At 46.0% G+C, this 23,841-nt stretch overlaps 1 protein-coding gene across 20 annotated transcripts in view; it reads left to right on the forward strand.

The window, feature by feature from the left end:
- RIMBP2 (RIMS binding protein 2) overlaps nt 1-23,841 on the forward strand; it is a 296,295-nt gene that overhangs the window by 154,376 nt on the left and 118,078 nt on the right. The window contains exon 1 of one of the 20 annotated variants that reach the window (XM_077920575.1): nt 21,337-21,389. The exons of the other annotated variants lie outside the window; for them this stretch is intronic. The gene's annotated coding sequence lies outside the window, so the exon portion shown is untranslated. Of the gene's footprint in view, nt 1-21,336; nt 21,390-23,841 lie in introns of those variants that run through there. 20 annotated transcript variants of the gene reach the window in all.

Genomic DNA, 23,841 nt, shown 5'->3' on the forward strand with positions numbered 1-23,841 from the left:
TCCGTACTTAACCTGAAACTGTTCTTAACCTGAAGCACCACTTTAGCTAATGGGGCCTCCTGCTGCCATCGCGCCACCTGAAGCACTATTTCTGGGTTAGCGGAGTCTGTAACCTGAAGCGTATGTAACCCGAGGTACCACTGTACAAAGGACAGCCCTGCAGGATCAGTGAGAGGAAGCACCAATCCTGCCTGGTCCAGTGTGTCCCTTTGCAAATGGCTCCTCTGCAACGAAGCCACCTGCAAAAAAAGTGCCCCGAACCCAGCAAGATTGGGTTCCTCCTCTGAACAGCTGTTCAGCGAAGGCATCAATCTTGCTTCTTTGTGAGCAGCTTCTTTCAGTAAGGATAGTCAAGCATCAGGGCCCTGTATTCTTTTGGCAATGAGGGTAGGTCTAGGTAATTTTGCAGGGTTTTTGTACCTGATAGCTTCCTCTCCTTCTTACCTGACCCCTCCCCCCTGGCCTTGCGGACATACCTTGCTCTGGGTCAACCAACACAACCTGTAGCTATCTGTGGCTGTCTGTACCTGACTCATCTCAGTGGCACACTTTGGGCTTCCAGACTTCAGTGGTGCGCTGTACAGTGCCAACATTTGGCGCCCCCTGCCACTTGTCTTAAGTACATAATTGTTCTGGCACTCACTGCGGGCGAACCAGTTGCACTCCCCTAAATCTGCCTCTGCTCATCTGATGCCAGATTTGGCTTGGACTCAACCGAATCTGGAGCACAGCCCAAATATATATACAGTGATACCTTGGTTCTCAAATGCCTTGGTACTCAAACAACGTGGAACCCAAACACTGCAAACCCGGAAGTAAGTGTTCCAGTTTGTGAACTTCTTTCAGAAGCTGAATGTGTCCCGTTTTGAGTGTTACGCTAAGGTCTGTCTGTTTTTGCTATTTATTTTGCGTTTTTGTTTTTGCAATTTTTTGTTTGTTTTGTGGTTGTGTGGAACCCAGTTCAGCTACTGACTGATTGATTGTGTGGCTACAGTACATTGTTTATTGCTTTCATTTTATGGATCAATGGTCTTGTTAGATGGTAAAATTCAGGTTAAATTGCTGTTTTAGGGGTTGTTTTTAAATGTCTGGAACGGGTTAATCCATTTTGCATTACTTTCTATGGGAAAGCGCGCCTTGCTTTTGGAACGCTTTGGTTTTGGAACAGACTTTTAGAACGGATTAAGTTTGAGAACCAAGGTCCCACTGTATGTGTGTGCAGTTTTGGAGTAGGGAGGAGATTGCAACTGGCAGGAGCAAACTTGTAATCGTTGATGTCTCCCCCTCCTCCTTGAAACTAGCGCATTATTATATTCAGGAATGGCTCTGTAAAGAAACATATTAAAGATGAACTCTCTCTCTTTTTAAAAAATAAAATGTTGCCTTCTGCTAATGGTCAGTTATCTCATGCTCATTTATTGAGGTATTGATTTATTGAGTTTATATTCAAGGAATGATTTGGTTAATTAAACTTCTTCAGTCAGGTTGAAAACCCCATTTTTTTTGCATTTGTCCTGGCTTTTCTCTGGGCCTGCACATTGCGGGCCATGGGGTGCAAATAGTCAATCAGCAGAATCTTTGGGCAAAGCCCTGTGTGACTGCCACAGAGCATGGCACTCGCTGCTGAGATTCAATTTATACAGTGGGCATTATGCCAGTGCAGCTTGTGAATGCGGGCCCACAGTGGTGTGTGTGTGTGTGCATGCATGCAACAGCTCTGGCAACTGGTAGAGATGCTGAGCGATTCAGCCTTGTGGAGTTAAGCAAGCATTTCAGATGCACCTTGATTTTGGGCTGTGCTTCTCTCCAGCAAATCCCCCTCTCTGTGTAAATCCAGAGCTGCCTGTAAACATTGGCAGATAAAAGAGTTTTCCTTGGTTACCATGCTGAACTCTTGGCAGGCGTAATAACCCAATGATTTGGCCCCAGGGTTACTACCATGAGTGCTGCGTGCTGATCAGATAATGAGAGGAACAAATACTTTTTTCCTGCATTTTCCCTATTCATCAGCAGTCTGTGCTTTTGAAATGAGAAGGGCAGAGAGCGCAGAGAGAAGGTTTGTTGCCGTTTGTCAGTTGTTTTAGTAGCCTAATTTTTAATTATTATTATTAAAGATTTTCTTGATTTACAAAAGTGTGCACAATGTCTCTCTCTCGTATATTTCCCCGTCCCCCATGTAACATTTTAACAAATCAGTTTCATTTGTTGAGACATCAGGAAGAAAAGGGGGAAAGATGGGTGGGGTCTGGTGGCGATGTTTCTATTTTACTTCATATATGTAGGGTTTGGTGTCAGCGTTGCTTGTGCAGGTTCTCTGCTGTTCACTTGTGTTCCTTTGGTGGTGAGAGAGGTTGGGGTTGGCCTAGGGTGTGGTTGTTCATTTGTGGTTGGCTGTGGTGGTCTTCGTTTTCATGTGTGAGTTTTAAATTGTCTTATGTTGGAAAGATCTTGTTCCACCTTGGGTAACGGAGGGAAGCTGAGTTGTCAAGTCAGCTGGGAATTGCTTTCTGGAGAGAGAGAGAGAGACGTGTTGTTTGTATGAAAGGCTAGGGAGACTGACACTTTTCTAATCTGTTCAATTGGCATGGTTTTCAGCATGACATCCTACATTCACAATGTCTTGCCAGGCTGTCTAACAAGAAAGCCTTATCATTTATGACGGGGCTTAATTTAATCTGTTTTATGGATTCTTCTCCTCATTGTTGGTTATTTGCCTTTCTATGTCCATCACGATTAGCTATGAAATTCCATGGTGAAGGAAGAGGAGGGGGAACCAACTGAAGTGAACAACTTCTTCACATCGGGGATTGCCATCACTTTTCATAAAGTATCTGTGTTAGAAGTAGTGCAGAGCTTCCTCCGCCCCCAGTCATTGATAGTAGATGGTACCTTCCAGGTGCTTTGGACTGCAGCTCCCATCAGCAGCACCCAGCATGGTTAAAGGTCAGGGGTGATCTGATTTGGAGTCCACAACATCCGGAGGGTGAGCATGTTCACTGCCCCGACTTTACGCTCACAGATTCTATCCTATTACCTGTTAGAGCAAGGATGGGGAACTTGTGGCTTTCCATGCATTGTTGGACTACAAATCCCAGCATCCCTGCCCATTGGCCATGCTGGCTTGTCCTTATGGGTGTTGGAGTCCAACAGCATCTGAATGGCCACAGGTTCCCATCCTTGTCATAAAGGGCTGGGGAAACCTGAGACACTGGAAGAGTGTGGGAGAAGAGCCTGGAGAAGAGAAGATGAAGATGGGACATGATAGCCATCTTCAGATCTCTTCATACATCATGCAGCCAGTGGGGTAAACTCATTCTCTGCTGTTCCAGAGAGCAGAACTGGGACCAGCACAAAGTATTGCAAAATGATAAGAACTGATCAACAAAGGAATAGACTGCCTTAGGAGGTGTTGGCCTCTTTTGTGGCAATATAGGTCCCATCTTTGCTGTACATTTAAAGCAGTAATATACCAGTTTATGGGGACACGGGGTGGCACTGTGGGTTAAACCACAGAGCTTAGGACTTGCCGATCAGAAGGTCGGCAGTTCGAATCCCTGCTACGGAGTGAGCTCCCGTTGCTCGGTCCCTGCTCCTGCCAACCTAGCAGTTCGAAACCACATCAAAGTGCAAGTAGATAAATAGGTACCGCTCCAGTGGGAAGGTAATTGGCATTTCCGTGCGCTGCTCTGGTTTGCCAGAAGCGGCTTAGTCATGCTGGCCACATGACCCGGAAGCTGTACGCCAGCTCCCTCGGCCAATAAAGCAAGATGAGCGCTGCAACCCCAGAGTCGGCCACGACTGGACCTAATGGTCAGGGTCCCTTTACCCTTTATCTTATGCCAGTTTATAACAGCCATGGCTTTCCAGGGGACTGTAGTCTGTTAAGAATGCTAGGAGTTGTTCTCGCAGAGCTACAATTTCCAGAGTGGTTTAACAACCAAAGCCCTCTTTTCAGGGAACAATCTCATTTCTTGTCATTTGAATTGACTGGTTCAGGTACTACTCTCTGGAGTAGGGGGTCAGCAAACTTTTTCAGCAGAGGGCCAGGTCCACTGTCCCTCAGACCTTGTTGGTGGCTGGACTATATTTTGAAGAGGAAGAAAATGAATGAATTCCTATGCCCCCAAAATAACCCAGCAATGCACTTTAAATAAAAGGACACATTCTACTCATGTAAAAACACGCTGATTTCCGGACCATCTGAAGGCTGGATTTAGAAGGCAATTGGGCTGGATCTCGCCCCTTGGCCTTAGTTTGCCTACCCATTCTCTGGAGCAACAGATAACAAAATTGCTCCATCTTCAGATATTTTAAGATTGCTATCATATCTCCTTCCATTTTCCTCTTCTCCAGGCTAAACTGCCCAACTCCCTCAACCATTCCTCATAAGGCTTGGTTTCCAGACACTTGAGTATCTTGGCTGCCCTTCTCTGCACACCTTCCAGCTTGTCAATATTTTTTCTAAACTGTGATACCCAGAACTGGATACAGTGCGCCAGGCAGTGGCGTAGCGTGGGTTGTCAGCACCCGGGGCAAGGCAAGTAATTTGCGCCCCCTAACCCATGGATTTGCGCCCCCTAACCCGCACCGCATGCCTGGCACCCCCCCTCCACAGTGGGCGGCGACCCGGCGGCTCAGATCGGATTCGCAAAGCCAGCACTGCAGTGAGAGAGAGTGAGTGAGCCGGGTAGGGGCAGAGAGCTGCGAGTGCGATCGCGTCCCCCCCAGATGTTGCGCCCGGTGTGGCCGGCCCCCCTGCACCCCCCACGCTAAGCCACTGGCGCCAGGTGGTATCTGATCAAGGCAAAATAAAATAGTACTATTTCCCTTGATCAGGACACTTTACTTCTGTTGTGGACCTAGGACCTTTGCAGCAACATCTCGTTCAAAAATAAGGACCCCATCTCCCATGAAGACAAAAAAACTAGTTTTGCCAGAAATCCAAGGAATATCAGTTTGTCATTCAAAGTTCCGCTCTCCCTTAGCTTTCTTTTACATCCAGATTAGTAACTGGGGCCAGGCAACTTTTTCCAAAAGGTCCAGATTTAGCCCCAGTGCTCTCCATTTACTGACCTCCAGCATGCCCCCAAGGCTGATGTTTGTTCAAGACCCGCTATTGATTCTTTTTGTGACATTTAACACAAAAAGATGCTTGCAAAGAAAATGCAACATATTAGTTTCACTTCAACAGGGGGAAAGCTGCCAGTGAGGAAGCAATTTCCACCACTGTCACCACAGGAATTCAACTTTCAAATTATTAACAACTATAAGGAACTGGAAGTGAGCATTTGAGCCAAGGGATCGCCTTAGGGGACCATTTCTCTTAATGCCTGTTTCGCTGGCTTCTATAGCAATCATTTCTCTAAATTTAGGAGCTATCCCTTAAGAGATTATTATTATTGCAGCATTAGGAACTAGCTATATTTGGCCTTTTGAACTACTCCAGCGAATTCTTTTCAGAGTTCAAAATAGAGCTGTTTGATGCAAAACAAGGGGCAAGAAATAAATAGACAGCCACACACAACCCAATGAATTCTTATATTCCACTAATATTGATAAAGAGGAAATTGGCAGGTTATTTTTTATTTTATTTCTTTTGCAAAACAGGCACAGAAGAGAAGAATGTTTGATTTTATATGCATGCCTTTCAAGAGTTTTGCTTCTCGGTCAGCTTTGCTGTAGATAATAGGTAGAAGACTTGTGGGTGGAGAAGAATTTTTTTTGTAGCAGAATCCTAAATGCATGGTTGCTCAGAGGTAAGCCCCATTGCATCGTGTGAGGCAAATTCCCAAGTAGGCCTGCATATGTTTGTTGCTTTCAAAAGTCAGGCACTGAACAACAAACCCATGTCCCTGGCATGTTAGTTTTGTACATGAAAGGATATTTGGGTATGGAGGAGCATTTGATCATGTGAACCCCGAACTGCAGTCAAAAGTAGTTTACTTACAGTTTGTGAGCCCTCTAGGTCTGTTAAGAAAAGGAGAGAAAGTTAGGCTGATATCTGGAATGCAGACTGATCTTCAAGCCCAGTTCTGTCTAATGCAAAATCTGGAGTTTGTCAAGACTGACGCTGTGTGCGTTTCATGTATTTAAAGCACATTTAAAACACCCTCCCCAAAGCATTCTGGGAATGGCTGTTTCTTAAGGGTGCTGGGAATTGTAGCTCAGTGAGGGGGTAAACTACAGTTCCCAGGATTCTTTGGGTGTGTGTGCTTTAAATGAATTGATTGGGGCCAATCTTGTTTATTTCTTCATCTCGCTGCCCCCACCTGCTGCTCATTCCTCCCCAACACTTCCTGTACCCCAATTGTGTGGAACGATTTTTAGATTGTGAGCCTAAAGGCAAGAGTCTTTTATTCCTTTTCTTGGTTCTTTTTCTTTCTTTCTTTTTTAAAAAAAAACACCTGTCACATAGCGCCCAGTAACTTGAAATGTTTTATAAACAAAATATGACGCTGGGTTCTAACTCTACAACTTGATGATTCTATGATGCAGTGTACAGTGGTACCTCGGGTTACAAACATCTCAGGTTACAAACTCCGCTAACCCGGAAGTAGTACCTGGGGTTAAGAACTTTACCTCAGGATGAGAACAGAAATCATGCACTGGTGGTGCGGTGGCAGCGGGAGGCCCCATTAGCTAAAGTGGTACCTCAGGTTAAGAATGGTTTCAGGTTAAGAACGGACCTCTGGAACGAATTAAGTTCGTAACCAGAGGTACCACTGTAACTGCAAGTGAAGACAGCATTCACAAGAGCATGGGTAGGGAAACTAAGGATCGGGGGCTGGATTTGGCCCAATTGCCTTCTAAATCCAGCCTGCAGATGGTCCGGGAATCAGTGTACAGTGGTACCTCAGGTTAAGTACTTAATTCATTCCGGAGGTCCGTTCTCAACCTGAAACTGTTCTTAACCTGAAGCACCACTTTAGCTAATGGGGCCTCCTGCTGCCGCCACACCACTAGAGCACGATTTCTGTTCTCATCCTGAAGCAAAGTTCTTAACCTGAAGCACTATTTCTGGGTTAGCGGAGTCTGTAACCTGAAGCGTATGTAACCTGAAGCGTATGTAACCTGAGGTACCACTGTATTTTTACATGAGTAGAATGTGTGCTTTTATTTAAAATGCATCTCTGGGTTATTTGTGGGGCAAAGGAATTTGTTCTTTTCTTTTTTTTTTGCATAGCTCCATGGACCCCAAACCCATGAGTGATAAGAAATGGATTAGGCTGACATTCTCTCCCTGCTTACCCTTCGGGGAAGATCAGAAGCGTAAGCAGGGTTGCCGAAATGAAACAACAGCAGATTTTTCCGGAAGAATTTCAAAGGAAGCAAAATATGATTTTCCTCCTACTTGTTTTGGCTTACAGTGCAAGTTCGTTTTCAAATTAACAGCTCATTCTTGTAAGACAGACGTGAAGATTTAAAAGCAGCAGAGCCAGTTTCAGAACAGTCCCATTACATTTCATATACACATTTCATTTTCTGTTCCAGGGAAAACTCTGGGGCTGCAAGTTTCCTGTAGTGTTGTTGGAATTAAGATTGGGGGAGGGAGGGACAGCTGTGGAAGGCACTGATTGGCTCATGCCTGTGATGTCTCTGCCTTTGAGGACCAAGGTACACTTTGCGTGTGAAGACTCCCAAACACCCTCCAAAATAAAATAATAATAATAATAATAATAATAATAATAATAATAATAATAATAATATATTTATATATTATTTATACACCGCCCATCTGGCTGGGCTTCCCCAGCCACTCTGGGCGGCTTCCAACAAAATATCAAAATGCAGTAATGCATCAAACATTAAAAGCTTCCCTAAACAGGGCTGCCTTCAGATGTCTTCTAAAAGTCTGGTAGTTGTTTTTCTCTTTGACATCTGATGGGAGGGTGTGCCACAGGGCGGGCGCCACTACCGAGAAGGCCCTCCGCCTGGTTTCCTGTAGTTTGGCTTCTCGCAGTGAGGGAACCGCCAGAAGGCCCTCAGCGCTGGATCTCAGTGTCCGGGTAGAATGATGGGGGTGGAAACGCTCCTTCAGGTATGCTGGACCGAGGCCGTTTAGGGCTTTAAAATAAATCACACAGGACTCAGAATATTTGTTTAAGATTTTTTGGCATTAATTTGGCCACAACTTTATTGATTCCAGCATGTGAGTGGTTGCTTAGGCATTGGTTCGGACTACCTGAACCTGCACCGGCAGGAAGAGGACTGACAACTGGAACCTCCAAAGGTCAGTAAGGGAAAACATACTGGGGGAGCACAGAGGCGGATTTCCACCTCTTAGTTCATCCCAGATGCTCCCAGGAACTCTGGCATGGCCCTACCCCTGAGAGGGGATTGGACAGAGCAAATTGAGCCCCTGGATTCCTTTAACAGAATTCCCTAGCAGCAACAACAACAAATGAGGGCAGGCACAGCCAATCCATAATCCCCTCCACCAAAGAATGAACCATTGCCTAATCGCCAACCTTACAAAGTTGTGACAATTTGCTACGCAGTAGGCAAAAACCAAATGGCACCAGCCAATCAGCCAAATGGCAAAATTCCTACCAGGCCCCTGCTCCAAAAACAGAGGACCCCTAGACAGGCATAGCAAGGTCAAAAACACAACCTTTAAATTATAGGGAGCACAGGAGATCCACTGCGTGATGCGAAGGAGAAAGTGCTTCACCTCATGCAGACCCTTAAATAGTCCCTTAGTTGCCAATCAAACCCCAACCTACAGAAAATTTTCCCCAGTAACAAAGGAGCGACCAATGAGGTGCGGAGGTCATCCAAACAGGCCCGCCCCAGCAACATGAAGGCAGTTTGGTGATCTCACCACAACCTGTGGCTCTCCATGATTTGGAGGACACGATTTGCTTAAATTCTGTCATTTGTATTGATGAAACCAATAGGCAGGCTTAAGCAGTATGTGGACCGAGAACTCCCAGAAGTGCAAGCTGGATTTAGAAGAGGCAGAGGAACCAGAGACCAAATTACAAACATGCGCTGGATTATGGAGAAAGCTAGAGAGTTCCAGAAAGACATCTACTTCTGCTTCATTGACTATGCAAAAGCCTTTGACTGTGTTGACCACAGCAAACTATGGCAAGTTCTTAAAGAAATGGGAGTGCCTGATCACCTCATCTGTCTCCTGAGAAATCTCTATGTGGGACAAGAAGCTACAGTTAGAACTGGATATGGAACAACTGATTGGTTCAAAATTGGGAAAGGAGTACGACAAGGCTGTATATTGTCCCCCTGCTTATTTAACTTATATGCAGAATTCATCATGCGAAAGGCTGGGCTGGATGAATCCCAAGCCGGAATTAAGATCGCCGGAAGAAATATCAACAACCTCAGATATGCAGATGACACAACCTTGATGGCAGAAAGTGAGGAGGAATTAAAGAACCTTTTATTGAGGGTGAAAGAGGAGAGCGCAAAATATGGTCTGAAGCTCAACATCAAAAAAACGAAGATCATGGCCACTGGGCCCATCACCTCCTGGCAAATAGAAGGGGAAGAAATGGAGGCAGTGAGAGATTTTACTTTCTTGGGCTCCATGATCACGGCAGATGGTGACAGCAGTCATGAAATTAAAAGACGCCTGCTCCTTGGGAGAAAGGCAATGGCAAATCTAGACAACATCTTAAAAAGTAGAGACATCACCTTACCAACAAAGGTCCGTATAGTTAAAGCCATGGTTTTCCCAGTAGTGATGTATGGAAGTGAGAGCTGGACCATAAAGAAGGCTGATCGCCGAAGAATTGATGCTTTTGAATTATGGTGCTGGAGGAGACTCTTGAGAGTCCCATGGACTGCAAGAAGATCAAACGCATCCATTCTTAAGGAAATCAGACCTGAGTGCTCACTGGAAGGACAGATTGTGAAGTTGAGGCTCCAATACTTTGGCCACCTCATGAGAAGAGAAGACTCCCTGGAAAAGACCCTGATGTTGGGAAAGATGGAGGGCACAAGGAGAAGGGGACGACAGAGGATGAGATGGTTGGATAGTGTTCTCGAAGCTACAAACATGAGCCTGACCAAACTGCGGGAGGCGGTGGAAGACAGGAGTGCCTGGCGTGCTCTGGTCCATGGGGTCACGAAGAGTCGGACACGACTAAACGACTAAACAACAACAACAAAAAACCACCAGAACGTATTTTGTATAGCTAACTGTTTAGCTCCATCCCCAGAATATTTTATCTTACTGCCATGGCTAGTGGCTAATCCAAATAAAGTTTCCATCATCTATCTTGGTTCAAACGCATGTGTGCATCTCATGTGCAATGGGTTATTTTAAAACAGCAACGACAACAACAACAAACCCAAATGTCATCATCTCGGAAATTAATGGGATTGGCTCCAACGAGGGATTTATTCCCAATGCAAAAGCTAGCTTTAGAGAAAGGAGTTTTTCTCAAGGCCACAGCTGGAAGGAAAATGTTAAATTCTTTCACAGTGCCTTATCTGATCCCATTAATTATCACCCTCCCCTCTTGGCTAATACAGTTTGCATTTCCCTCCCCTAAAAACCTACATGTCTAGTTTGGCACAAACAGGCACCTGAGAACATCCTTTAGACGCCGCTAGTGTTTTCAGAAGACATCAGGCCACATTAGCCAAGTTGCATGCAGATGTTCCCTTAAATGAGCGCAGTATGTTTTGCAGTCATTATCTGCAGTATTGTTAGTGTAGGCCATGTTGAGAAGGAGCTGATGGGTAAAACCTGTCAGCAAATCTAACCACAATTGTTTCCTCCTCCTTCTCCCTCTGTCTGAAATGGCTGAGTTTTGGGGAGAATAAAGAGGCTGGGAACTGGTGTTTATGCCCCAGTCCTTAGGGGCTGAATTTCAACTGTTTGGTTACATGCATTACTTCTCAGTCTTCCTTTTCTTAAGTATGCTAAAGAATATATATATATATTAATCAATAAAGACTTGTAGCATTCCCCAGAGCAAGATAAATCCCCTAGAGGAGACAGCAGTAAACTGAATCAGAAACTGTTCTCCCCATTAAGTGGAACAATACTCAACGATTACATAAGAGAGATGCAAAAGAGGAACTGTAATGCTGTTTTCTATCAAATTCAATTTCATATTTATCTAGGGAGAGCAAGCATTAGTGAGAGAAAAAGGACACTATTAGGTTCCCTCAGGGCATGGAAGAAAAACCTGGCATGCAACGTGGAACATGGATGGCAGAGGTTCATATGTCACACCAGAACTCCCACAAATGTTCCACTGACACCCCTCAGCTCTGAACAACCAAAAGCAACATGCGGCTAATAATGTACTGACAAAATATTTATAACATTATATTGTATCACAATTCATAAACAGAAAACACGTGGTAAGTGCATGGAGTCACAAATAATAGGAGTGAAATAAATGTTCCATAAACAGAACTAGTAGGCATGCTCAGTCACTATTGAAGAACACTGAGATGGAGGCAAAATGTCTTTCAACAGTCAATATCCTGCAAATGTGTGGTGATAGGTGTTCTGAACGTAGCAGTAAGGTACTCCAAGCACAGCAGCAGATGACAGAACAGTTCTTCCAGGATAATAACCTATTTCAATGATAATTCTTCAGCAGCAAATATTTTTAATAATATTTATTAGGCATTTCCAATTATAACAATATCAAAAACAAAACATCCCAATTTAAAGTCTTATTTTCCATATCATCTTTCCAGGACTTCCCCTCCCCTCCCCCTCTTGCATTCCAATTCTTACAAATAAGTTAAGCAATTTCTTATCCCAGATTTTAAACTTAGTGTCATTATCCCAATTTGAAAATATTGGCCCACCTCCTAAAATCGACTTAATCCCTTCCACGCGTTCTCCCCTTTAATATACATAATAGATTAAAATATAATAAAATAAAATGTAGTTTTACACCCTTTGGATTCCAAATTTCCCTCCCCCTTTCCCCGGTTGCGTCCCCAATATTTCTCGAATCTGATGTCTTCCAGTAGCTCCCACATTTTTATTTTTTTTAGGCCATAGTCCTTTACCAGTCATTTTTAATTTTGTATATCCAATCTTGGAAGGAGTCTATCTCAAAAGGGCCCATTTTTCCCATCCAGACTTTTTTATACTTGGGCAAATAAATTGTCCCCACAGGTACATCAAATAGCAATGGATCAGCAATCACATAAGCTCAGCTAAACGTTTTCTTGGGTTCCTCATCCCTTTCTGTTTCTGTCTTCTTTTTGACACTGAAAGCAAAGTTATGTGGTTATCTACAGGGTGGCAAAGCTGCTGAAAGCAGCAGAGAAGTTGTCCAGCCAGACATTTGGCCATAGCACCCAGACACCTAGGAGCTGGGCAAAACCGATGCTCACCCCTTCCTGTGGGTAGGGGGCTATTGCGGATCCTCGCACTCAGTCTCCATCCCTGAGCAGCTAGAATGGAATGCATATGGCCAGGTGGCCATTTGGGGGGATTCCCCCCTGGCCGCCTGGGTAGCTGGCTGCTACAGCTCAAATTGGCCAGTGAGCAGCCTCCGGGGTGTGTGGTGTGGTGTGTGCTTTGCTGGCTGAAAGGGCATTGGCTGCCTGCCTGCCTGCCTGGGCAGCCAGCCAGGCATAAAAGCAGGCTGCGCCTCCCTGCCTTGTTTGTCAAGGTCTGTAATAATAATAATAATAATAATAATAATAATAATAATAATAATAATAATTTTATACCTCGCCCATCTGGCTGAGTTTCCCCAGCCACTCTGGGCAGCTTCCAATCGTGTGTTTAAAACAATACAGCATTAAATATTAAAAACTTCCCTAAACAGGGCTGCCTTCAGATATCTTTTAAAGATAAGATAGCTGCTTATTTCCTTCACATCTGATGGGAGGGTGTTCCACAGGGTGGGCGCCACTACCAAGAAGGCCCTCTGTCTGGTTCCCTGTAACCTCACTTCTTGCAATGAGGGAACTGCCAGAAGGCTGGATCTCAGTGTCCGGGCTGAACGATGGGGGTGGGGATGCTCCTTCAGGTATACTGGACCGAGGCCGTTTAGGGCATTAAAGGTCAGCACCAACACTTTGAATTGTGCTTGGAAACGTACTGTGGCCTCCCTTTGGTATCTGTTCATCTGGGAAGGGGAACATGTGACTTTCCAGTGGTGATTTGGCCCCATCTCTTATTAACCACTAAGCAGGGAGACAATATATAGCCTTGTCGTACTCCTTTCCCAATTTTGAACCAATCAGTTGTTCCATATCCAGTTCTAACTGTAGCTTCTTGTCCCACATAGAGATTTCTCAGGAGACAGATGAGGTGATCAGGCACTCCCATTTCTTTAAGAACTTGCCATAGTTTGCTGTGGTCAACACAGTCAAAGGCTTTTGCGTAGTTAATGAAGCTGAAGTAGATGTTTTTCTGGAACTCTCTAGCTTTCTCCACAATCCAGCGCAGGTTTGCAATTTGGTCTCTGGTTCCTCTGTCCCTGCGAAATCCAGCTTTAGACATTCCTTATTCCCATCCCTTGATAATTTTGGTTGCCATTTCTCTGACCCTTTCCCCATCTCGGTTGGTATCCTTTCTGAGATGGGGCCACCAGAAGGGTGCACTTAGTTCTGCCTCCTTTATGGTGTCCTCCCAAAGTACATCCTAGCAGGTTGTAAATGCTGTCCACTTGCTTTACCAAGGCCGTGCAAATTTCTTCCAAAAAAGAGAAGGTGGGGAGCAAGCATTCAGACTGAAAGCAGAGGTTGCGGAGAAGCCGCTTTCTGCTCCCCGCTCTCCTGCTTGCACACGGATATCATTTACCACAAGGACCTTCAAAACTCTTCTCATAAAAGTGCATTCTTGTCAAAACATTTATATCAAAGGCAGGAGTTGGTTCGGCACCGGAGGGAATAAAAACGCTTTAAATAGCAGTGTGGCATCAGGGAAAGTCTGGGGAGAGAGAAAAATCACATTTTAAGTGTAAACGTACCGATTAGTGTGACAGACACTTTGATTGCACAGCATCCCCCCTCCTCCTTTTACTTGCTTGGGTGTAGGGAGGAAAGGGAAAGGAAAGAAGTTTCTTCTTTCTCATTCATGTGCCACTCCTCATTCCTGGTCCTGAATGGGGTATCTGTGCCCCTGAAGGACCAGGTGCACAGCCTGGGAGTCATTTTGGACTCACAGCTGTCCATGGAGGTGCAGGTCAAATCTGTGTCCAGGGCAGCTGTTTACCAACTCCATCTGGTACGCAGGCTGAGACCCTACCTGCCCATGGACTGTCTAGCCAGAGTGGTGCATGCTCTGGTTATCTCCCGCTTGGACTACTGCAATGCGCTCTACATGGGGCTACCTTTGAAGGTGACCCGGAAACTGCAATTAATCCAGAATGCGGCAGCTAGACTGGTGACTGGGAGTGGCTGCCAAGACCACATAACACCAGTTCTGAGAGATCTGCACTGGCTCCCAGTACGTTTCCGAGCACAATTCAAAGTCTTGGTGCTGACCTTTAAAGCCCTAAACGCCTTGGTCCTGTATACCTGAAGGAGCGTCTCCACCCCCATCGTTCAGCCCGGACACTGAGATCCAGCGCTGAGGGCCTTCTGGCGGTTCCATCATTGCAAGAAGTGAGGTTACAGGGAACCAGACAAAGGGCCTTCTGGGTAGTGGCGCCCACCCTGTGGAACACCCTCCCTTCAGATGTGAAGGAAATAAGCAGCTATCCTATCTTTAAAAGACATCTGAAGGCAGCCCTGTTTAGGGAAGTTTTTAATATTTAATGCTGTACTGTTTTTAACACTTGATTGGGAGCCGCCCACAGTGGCTGGGGAAACTCAGCCAGATGGGTGGGGTATAAATAATAAATTATTATTATTATTATTATTAGAATCAAGGTTCTTGGTTGAAACACCTAATTAGGAGTATATGTTATGGCATTCAGTCAGTCTTTATGACATGAATGGGGAAACTGCAGCCCTCCAGATGTTGTTGAACTTCAAACTCCCATCAAGCCCAGCCAGCACGGCCAATGGACAAGGATGAAGGGCTACAGGTTCCTCACCCCATATCTGCCATTGGACCATTGGCCACCTTTTTCTGTGCTCTGAGGTCGGCGATATTTTTGACTGGTCAGAACCTAAGCAGGTCAGAACCTGATCTGGACCTGGTTTGGAGACCCCCGTGGTTAGGGAAGGGCCACAGTATAGTGGCGGAATCTCCAGCATTTTGGCCAGACCTGGAGTCTTGTCTCCAGTTCTGGGCACCACATTTTTAGAAGGATATTGACAAGCTGGAAACCAAGCCTTGTGAGGAACGGTTGAGGGAGTTGGGTATGCTTAGCCTGGAAAAGAGGAGAGTGAGAGGAGGTATGGTAGCCATCTTCTAATATCCCAAGGGCTGTCCCATGGGAGATGGAGCAAGCTTGTTTTCTCCTGCTGGAGGGTAGGACTGAACCAATGGGTTTAGCTTATAAGAAAGGAGGTTCCACTCAGCATCAGGAAGAACTTTCGGACAGTAAGAGCTTTTCAGCAGTGGAACTGACTCCCTTTTGGGAGGTTGTAGACTCTCCTTCCTTGGAGGTTTTCAAGCAGAAGTTGGATTGCCATCTGTCATGGATGCTTTAGCTGAGATTCCTGCATTGCATGGTTCTGTAATTCTATGACTCGTGTCTGAGATCGTGGAAAGCTGCAGCCAGTCAGTGTAGTCAGTACTGAGTTAATGAACCATTGGTCTGACATGGTGTGAGGCAGCTTTGTGTATGTTTATTTTATTTATAAAAATACTTGTGTACTAAAAGGTAAAGGTACCCCTGACCATTAGGTCCAGTCGTGACCGACTCTGGAGTTGCGGCGCTCATCTTGCTTTACTGGCCAAGGGAGCCAGCGTACAGCTTCCGGGTCATGTGGCCAGCATGACTAAGCTGCTTCTGGAGAACCAGAGCAGCGCACGGAAACGCCGTTTACCTTCCCGCCGGAGCGGTACCTATTGCGCTACTTGCACTTTGACGTGCTTTCGAACTGCTAGGTTGGCAGGAGCAGGGACTGAGCAACAGGAGCTCACCCTGTTGAGGGGATTCGAACCGCCAACCTTCTGATCAGCAAGTCCTAGGCTCTGTGGTTTAACCTACAGCATCACCCGCGTGTACTACAATTTCCTTAAGATGTCAAAGTATGTGTGTATCATACACACCTAATAAAAAAGCCACATAAAAACTTAAAGCAGATCACCAACCAGATATACTTATTTATTGCGGGGGGAAAGACATGTGTTCCATGCACAAAAACAATTTGGAGCCTTGCAAACAAGAAAAATGGAACATGAGCGCAATAAAATAAATTATAAAATATGATGCTGGGTACTATTTGTAGTTTATTCACTCCTCCAAATGGCTAGTCATTTCTGTCTTGTCTTAAAAATGGTGTGATAAAAGGGGCAGGGGTGTTGTCGGGGATGCTATGCAATTTTAGTGTGTAGCAGCTGTCTCCTTCTCTCTGTTAACTGTACATTCAGACTCATTATAACTTCTCATTAAAAACCTGACTCTTTTACACTCGTATTTGGCACTTTCCTTTTCAGAATGAGCATATATGCATAGATCAAAATTACAATTGGTTACTTTCCATTTCATCTCATAGCGACCTTAGACAGACCTGGCCATTCCTAACAGGTACAAGGGATGTGGGTGGCACTGTGGTCTAAACCACTGAGCCTAGGGCTTGCTGATCAGAAGGTCAGCAGTTCAAATCCCCATGACGGGGTGAGCTCCCGTTGCTCGGTCCCTGCTCCTGCCAACCTAGCAGTTCGAAAGCACGTCAAAGTGCAAGTAGATAAATAGGTACTGCTCCGGCGGGAAGGTAAATGGCATTTCTGTGCGCTGCTCTGGTTTCGCCAGAAGTGGCTTAGTCATGCTGGCCACATGACCCGGAAAAACTGTCTGCGGACAAATGCCGGCTCCCTCAGCCAGTAAAGCAAGATGAGCGCCGCAACCCCAGAGTCATCTGCGACTGGACTTAACTGTCAGGGGTCCTTTACCTTTTTTAACAGGTACAAAACCATGGGAGAAGGCCCTTTGTGACTTTGCTAAGCATAGGTGGGCATGAAATGGCAGCAGGTACTGGTAGCCAGGAACAGAAGCAGGTAGAAAACAAGAGGGAACGCATATTTAAAACAGCACTGAACCACTTTAAACAGCCTTGTTCTGAACCCCCAAAGACCCCTATTGGCCTCACAGAGCTACAGTTTCCAGAGTGGTGTAACAATCACTCTCTCTTCCCTGGAAAATCTGGGAACTGTAGCTCTGAGATGGGAATAGCAGCAATTCCCAGAACCTCTAAAAACTACAGGTCCCAGGATTCCTTGTGGAGGAAAGCCATGCCTGTTTATTGTGCCATGCTTCTGCTTTAAATGTCTTGTGCTGATGAGGTCAGGGAAGACAGCCAGTTAGACAGGGAGCCTCTGGTCAGCTGCAGGGTCTGCCAGGACATTGCCATGGTGCAGGCACAAGTTGCCGCTGTGAATTAAATAGCCTGTCTGGCGTGGCCAGCCTGAATTTCCCACTAGCATTTACTTCAAAAGAAGCTGTGGCCGATCCCAGCAATTCCAGTTCCATAATTAACTTATGGAATTCATCACTGCAAGTTTGCGGCAAGGGTTGTGTGGCTTAAATGACTTTAAAAGGGGATTATACTAATGCATGGGATGTGGGTGGCACTGTGAGTTAAACCACAGAGCCTAGGACTTGCCGATCAGGAAGTCGGCGGTTCGAATCCCCACGATGAAGTGAGCTCCTGTTGCTCGGTCCCTGCTCCTGCTAACCTAGTAGTTCGAAAGCACGTCAAAGTGCAAGTAGATAATAGGTACCACTTCGGCGGGAAGGTAAACGGTGTTTCCGTGTGCTGCTCTGGTTCGCCAGAAGTGGCTTAGTCATGCTGGCCACATGACCCGGAAGCTGTATGCCAGCTCCCTTGGCCAATAAAGCGAGATGAGCGCCGCAGCCCCAGAGTCGGTCACGACTCAGGGGTCCCTCAACCTTTACTTTTATACTAATGCATGGAGAAGGATAGGTCTGTCAGTGACTGTCTAACTATCACTCTCCCTATTAGCAAACTCAAGTGGTGAGCACTGAGGGAAATGAGAGCCCTGGGAGCAAGGAGGAGTCAACAGAGTGGCCCAGGGGAACCCCAAGGTTTGCAGACCTACAAAAATAATCTAAAACCAAAACCAGAAAAAACCCAACTAAAGCAGCAAGAAATAGCCCACACCAGGACACAGAAATCATTACAATGATTATTTAAGGACCAACAATTTAATGCAATTTTGCAAACAGCATTATTGGACAAACTGACGCAAAAATTAAAAGTAGCAAGAGACCAAAAGAAATGTGATAATTTTATGCAGTTTGGTGTGATTTAATGAGGCATGTTGTAGAATGGCACCCATAGTTTACAGTACAGTCTGGTATGCATTAAGTACATATTTTAATTTCCCCTCCCCCTTTCTATAAATTTCTATAAATTTTAATTGTTTTTGATATGAAATACGTTTTTCTCATGGTCACCTATCTAAGCAATACATGTCACAATACATCATTTTGTATCTGTAATATTTTTGGCTTTGTCAGTGTGCTCCCAGCAGTGATTGGTTGATAGATTGTTGTGAGCACCATTTGTTTCAGCGAAGGCGGAATCAGGAGCCCACTTTGAGCTCCCATATTTACCACATCCCGGCTCAGCCTACCTACCTACCTACCTCACAAGACTGTTGTGGGTCTGATCCTTCACATGAGACATTCAATCACAGATGCCTGAAATGAGGTGGAGTGATTTCACTTGGCTTTCCTTCGGTGACAATGATGCTATTAGATTAGGATGCTGTGGAAAAGAGTTGCCTGATCAATCTTTTCACCCTTAATCACTTGAAGCTGATGGCTTTATTTTATTTTTAAACAATTAACACCTGACAGACTTTTCACTGGGCGTTTTTTCATTACCCATTTGTTTTTCTCCTGGCAATTAAATTGGAGGAGGCTGTTAGAGAATGTCAACGGGGCATCCAGTCTGGAAACTTGACTTGACAGTCTCCGATACAGAAGAAACACAGTCAAGCGCTAAATAAGTTTGTTATTGCCTCCATGAAAGCCAGATAGAGACAACACTGGAATTTATTATTCCTTTTGATCTTTAATTCAGTATATGAAGAATATCATTTTGGTAAAACAGAGTGGAATTCTATTAGCAAAGACTTGCGCTGGTCACTCATCAGTTGAAGCATTATTAGCTGAGTAAGAGTTTTGTTGACGAATTGGTTGATCGGATCACTTAAATCTGCACGGGAGAAAACCCAGTTCTCAATAAAATAAAAATGTATTGTTTTGTGGTGAGGCATGTTCCTGGTTGCAAACCACAGGCACCGTATTCAGAGAGGATATTGTTCAAGAGAGGAGCCCTATTGCAAGGTGACATGTGTAATTTCAAGTACTCTCAAATTTAAGGTGTTTGCACTAACATAAAAGGCCTCATACACCTCTGGACCAGGTTATTTCAGAGCCTGCCTTATATAGTTTGTTTATCATTTTCATTTATAACAAATAAACATTTCAACAATTAAAAAAAATTAAACAATTCTCACATATCAAACCTTGAGTTCCCTCCCCGTCCTTCAGCAGTTCCATGAATTTACCCCTTTTTCTTCTTCTTCTGTATATCCCAAATGACTGTTTAAAGAGGGATGATACACTTTAAATGCATAGTGCAGATGTGCCCTCAGTGGAGTCTTGTTAGCTTTGCAATCCTAATGACTAACTTCACTCCTGGACCAGAGAGTTCAGTCTGATCGGACCTCATGAATCAAGACCTGAGCCTGGTCAGAGCTGGACCCAGAGGAAAACCTAGTGGGCCACCCTGGATCCTGCAGAATCCCACAGATCTAATACCCCCCACAAAGGATCAGACCAGTAAGCTCATCATCCTGTCAAGCACCAGGGATAATTTTAGTACATGTAAGGTACACAAGTACGTGGGTGGCGCTGTGGTTAAACCACAGAGCCTAGGACTTGCTGATCAGAAGGTTGGCGGTTCAAATTCCCACGACGGGATGAGCTCCCGTTGCTCGGTCCCAGCTCCTGCCAACCTAGCAGTTCGAAAGCACGTCAAAGTGCAAGTAGATAAATAGGTACCGCTCCGGCGAGAAGGTAAACGGCGTTTCCGTGCGCTGCTCTGGTTCGCCAGAAGTGGCTTAGTCATGCTGGCCACATGACCCGGAAGCTGTATGCTGGCTCCCTCAGCCAATAAAACGAGATGAGCGTCACAACCCCAGAGTCGGTCACGACTGGACCTAATGGTCAGGGGTCCCTTTATCTTTAAGGTACACAAATACTTGGTGTGATATCCCTACACCAGGGGTCAGCAAACCTTTTCAGCAGGGGGCTGGTCTACTGTCCCTCAGACCTTGTGGGGGGCTGGACTATATTTTTGGGGGAAAATATGAACGAATCCCTATGCCCCACAAATAACTCAGAGATGCATTTTAAATACAGTGGATGCTCAGGTTGCGAACGTGAACCATGCGGGATGCATGTTCTCAACCCACAGCGTTCGCAACCTGTGGGTTGCAATTTGGTGCTTCTGCATATGCGCAAAGCGCGATTTAGCGCTTCTGCGCATGTGTGACCCCAAAACCTGGAAGTAACCCGTTCCAGTACTTCTGCATTTCGGCAGGTCCGTAACCCAAAAAAACGCAACCTGAAGTGTCTGTAACCCAAGGTATGACTGTAAAAGGACATATGCTACTCATGTAAAAACATGCTGATTCCCAGACCATCCGCAGGCTGGATTAGAAGGCAATTGGTCCGGATCTGGCCCCCAGGCCTTAGTTTGCCACAGTCACCCATAGTTGAGGTCTTGAACAATCTGGCACTGACAGGGTGTGGGTGGATCCTTTTCAGATCAGGCCTCTAGATGGTTTCCACTTCAAATCTCTCTCACGTCAACATTTGATCGCTCATTGGATTGTGCAAAATGCACCCACTTGAGGCAACACAGTGCCTTGGGAACTTTTCACTTTTAAGAAATGTGCGCGTGTGCTGGACATCCTGCCTGGACTGGCACAGCAACTCAAGAGGTGTTGCTCTCTCTCCAAGCCCCACCTCTCCGCTCAGCCCCCAGGGGAGTGATGTTCTGTTTCCAGGCGCTCGCTGCAAAGGTCAGCACCAGTCAGCAAGGAAGATTAATTTTAATTTAACAGCATGCAGACAACTCAGCAGGAGGGGGAGGAGCAGTGGGGCAGGCGGGTGGCAATCTGACACTTGGGTGCCTTTTTAATGGGGCAGGCGATGGGGGATGCACAGAGGTGGGGCTGCTGTCATGCCGAGAGTGATTGGAGCAAGAGAGCTGGTTAATGTTGTGAGCTTCATACCAGGAATGGGAGACTTTCCTGTGTATTCGGCAGCTGCATCATCTTGGTAAGTTTTGGGAGGCTGCTTCTTCTTCTTCTTCTTCTTCTTCTTCTTCTTCTTCTTCTTCTTCTTCTTCTTCTTCTTCTTCTTCTGTTCAGATTTGCTAACAGCTCAGTGTGCTGTATTCATTGGAAGTTACCATAGTTCATAGAATCATATTTCTATGATTCCTTGATCTGCTTTGTATGCACAGGGCCCAGCTTCAAACCCTGGCCTTGCCAGGCAATACAGTGGTACCTCTGGTTATGTACTTAATTCGTTCTGGAGGTCTGTTCTTAACCTGAAACTGTTCTTAACCTGAAGCACCACTTTAGCTAATGGGGCCTCCCACTGCTGCTGCGCCGCCGCCGCCGAATTTCTGATCTCATCCTGAAGCAAAGTTCTTAACCCGAGGTACTATTTCTGGGTTAGTGGAGTCTGTAACCTGAAGTGTCTGTAACCTGAAGCGTATGTAACCTGAAACGTATGTAACCCGAGGTACCACTGTACTGAAAAAGATCCCCACTCTCTGAACTGTCAACTGTCAACTTTTCCCTTTTCTTGCGAGGAATCCTATTTGGAATAAGGGCATTTCCCTTGAAAAAAGGGAAACGTTGACAGCTATGCCCCCCCCTCCCACAGAGCTGCTTCCAATCAGTGTAGACATGAATGGGCTAAGTGAACCAAAGATCCGACTCTCTATAGGGCGGCTTCCCATTTATTTGTTTAATACATTTAGGATGCAGTCCTAAGGGGTGTGGGGAAAGGCAAGGCATGAAGGTATCTGTGTGAACTACCTTATCCAAACCTAAAGGTGTCTGAAATGCTTTTGCTGGTGAGGACAGAGGAGCCCTTGTGTGACTCTCACACCCTTTTATGGCTTAGGAAACAACAGCACAGTTTGCCTCCCATTAGGACCAATTGAGAGGGTCAAACTGGAAAGTTTGATATGAGGGTATGTCAGGTGCATAGCTGTCAAGCGTCCCTTATTTGGAGGGACAGTCCCTTATCCCAGCGCCATGTCCCGCTTTCCCTTATTGATGGATGTCCCTTAAATTTCCCGGGTTTCATAGGAAGCAGCTCCTCTCCCTCCCTCCCTGCCAGCCAGGGAGGAGGGAGGCTCCAACTGTGTTGCTTGGCTGCCTTGCCCCCCCCTCTGGCCTCCTCTCACCAGCCTCGGCCCCCAGGAACCCCTCCCCGCCGGGACTGGTGGGAGCCTCGGGCCCTTCCCCCACCATCCTCCTCGCAACCACCAAACTGAGCGTCTCTGCCTGGGGCCTCCCCTCTGCCTGTCACCGCCGCTCCCACTCCCGCTAGGCCCTTCTGTGGCTGTGCCGCCAAAGGACCCAAATGAGATGGGCAGCCTGGCATGGTCTATGAATTGATGAGGCGCGGGCAGGTGTTCCAAGGGCTACAAGGACCGCAAGCACTTCTCTCATAGATTTGTAGTGGTAGACTAGCATAGATGGTCTGATCTGTGGGTTTACTTCGGGTGCTATTTCCCCCCCCCCCCTCCCGCCCCACCTGATGGAAATCTTCGTAGCTTTGACTTCATTTTGTGCAAAAAGTGGTTGCTTCTTGTAATTATTTAATTGCAGTGTTTCATCGACTGGTGTCTTGAGCAGCAACCTCTGGAAATGAAGGACTAAAAACCTGCGCTGCTCTCCAAAATTACCAGGTCCCTTTAAACTGGTTGACTAAAATCCCTTATTTTGGCTGCTGAACCCTTATTTTCAAATTTGTAAGTTGACAGCTATGGTCAGGTGGAGGGGGTAGTTTTGGATCCAAGCTGTTTCCGAATCTTTCCCCCTGAAAACTGCCCCAATAAGCACACCCCTTTTGACCTGGGCTTTCTCTGTCCAGGGCACCAAAGGTTGCTGTGTGGGCAGGGATCAGGGGTGCCGAACTGACCCCCACATTGTGGGTGCCCAACTTTGGCTCACACCGTGCCATAATGATGTAATGATGGCGCAACTGGACCAGGGCCTCCAGCTCTGTGCGATGTGCACCGTTGCCATGACAAGCTGCCCACCACAGCCTCCCTTACCTCTGGCATTCAGCCACAGTTGCTGAGGCTATGAGCATCACTCTGCAGCCACGGCAGGCCTTGCACAGAGGCAGCAGTCACTGTGGGAGGGGGCAGTGGGTGGTGGCAGAGAGCAGAGGCCAGGCACCCATGGGCACCCACAGCAAAAACAATTGTGCATGCCTGGGTTTTAGTTATTTCATAGAATTGTGGAGTTGGAAGGGTTCCTGAGGATCATCTAGTCCAACCCCCTGCAATGGAGGAATATGCAGCTGTCCCATCCGAGGATCGAAACGGCAACCTTGGCATTACCAGCACCACGCGCAAACCAACGGAGCTACCCGTGATTTCTTTACTGGCAGCTGTTTTTATAAACAAAGATGCCCAGAGTTGTGTTTTTAGGTTTCATCTACAAAGAAAACCACACCCGTTTTAAAATAAATTGGAGGACAG

Source organism: Podarcis muralis, chromosome 16 (assembly GCF_964188315.1).
Source record: "Podarcis muralis chromosome 16, rPodMur119.hap1.1, whole genome shotgun sequence".
NCBI classification, from domain to species: Eukaryota; Metazoa; Chordata; class Lepidosauria; order Squamata; family Lacertidae; genus Podarcis; species Podarcis muralis.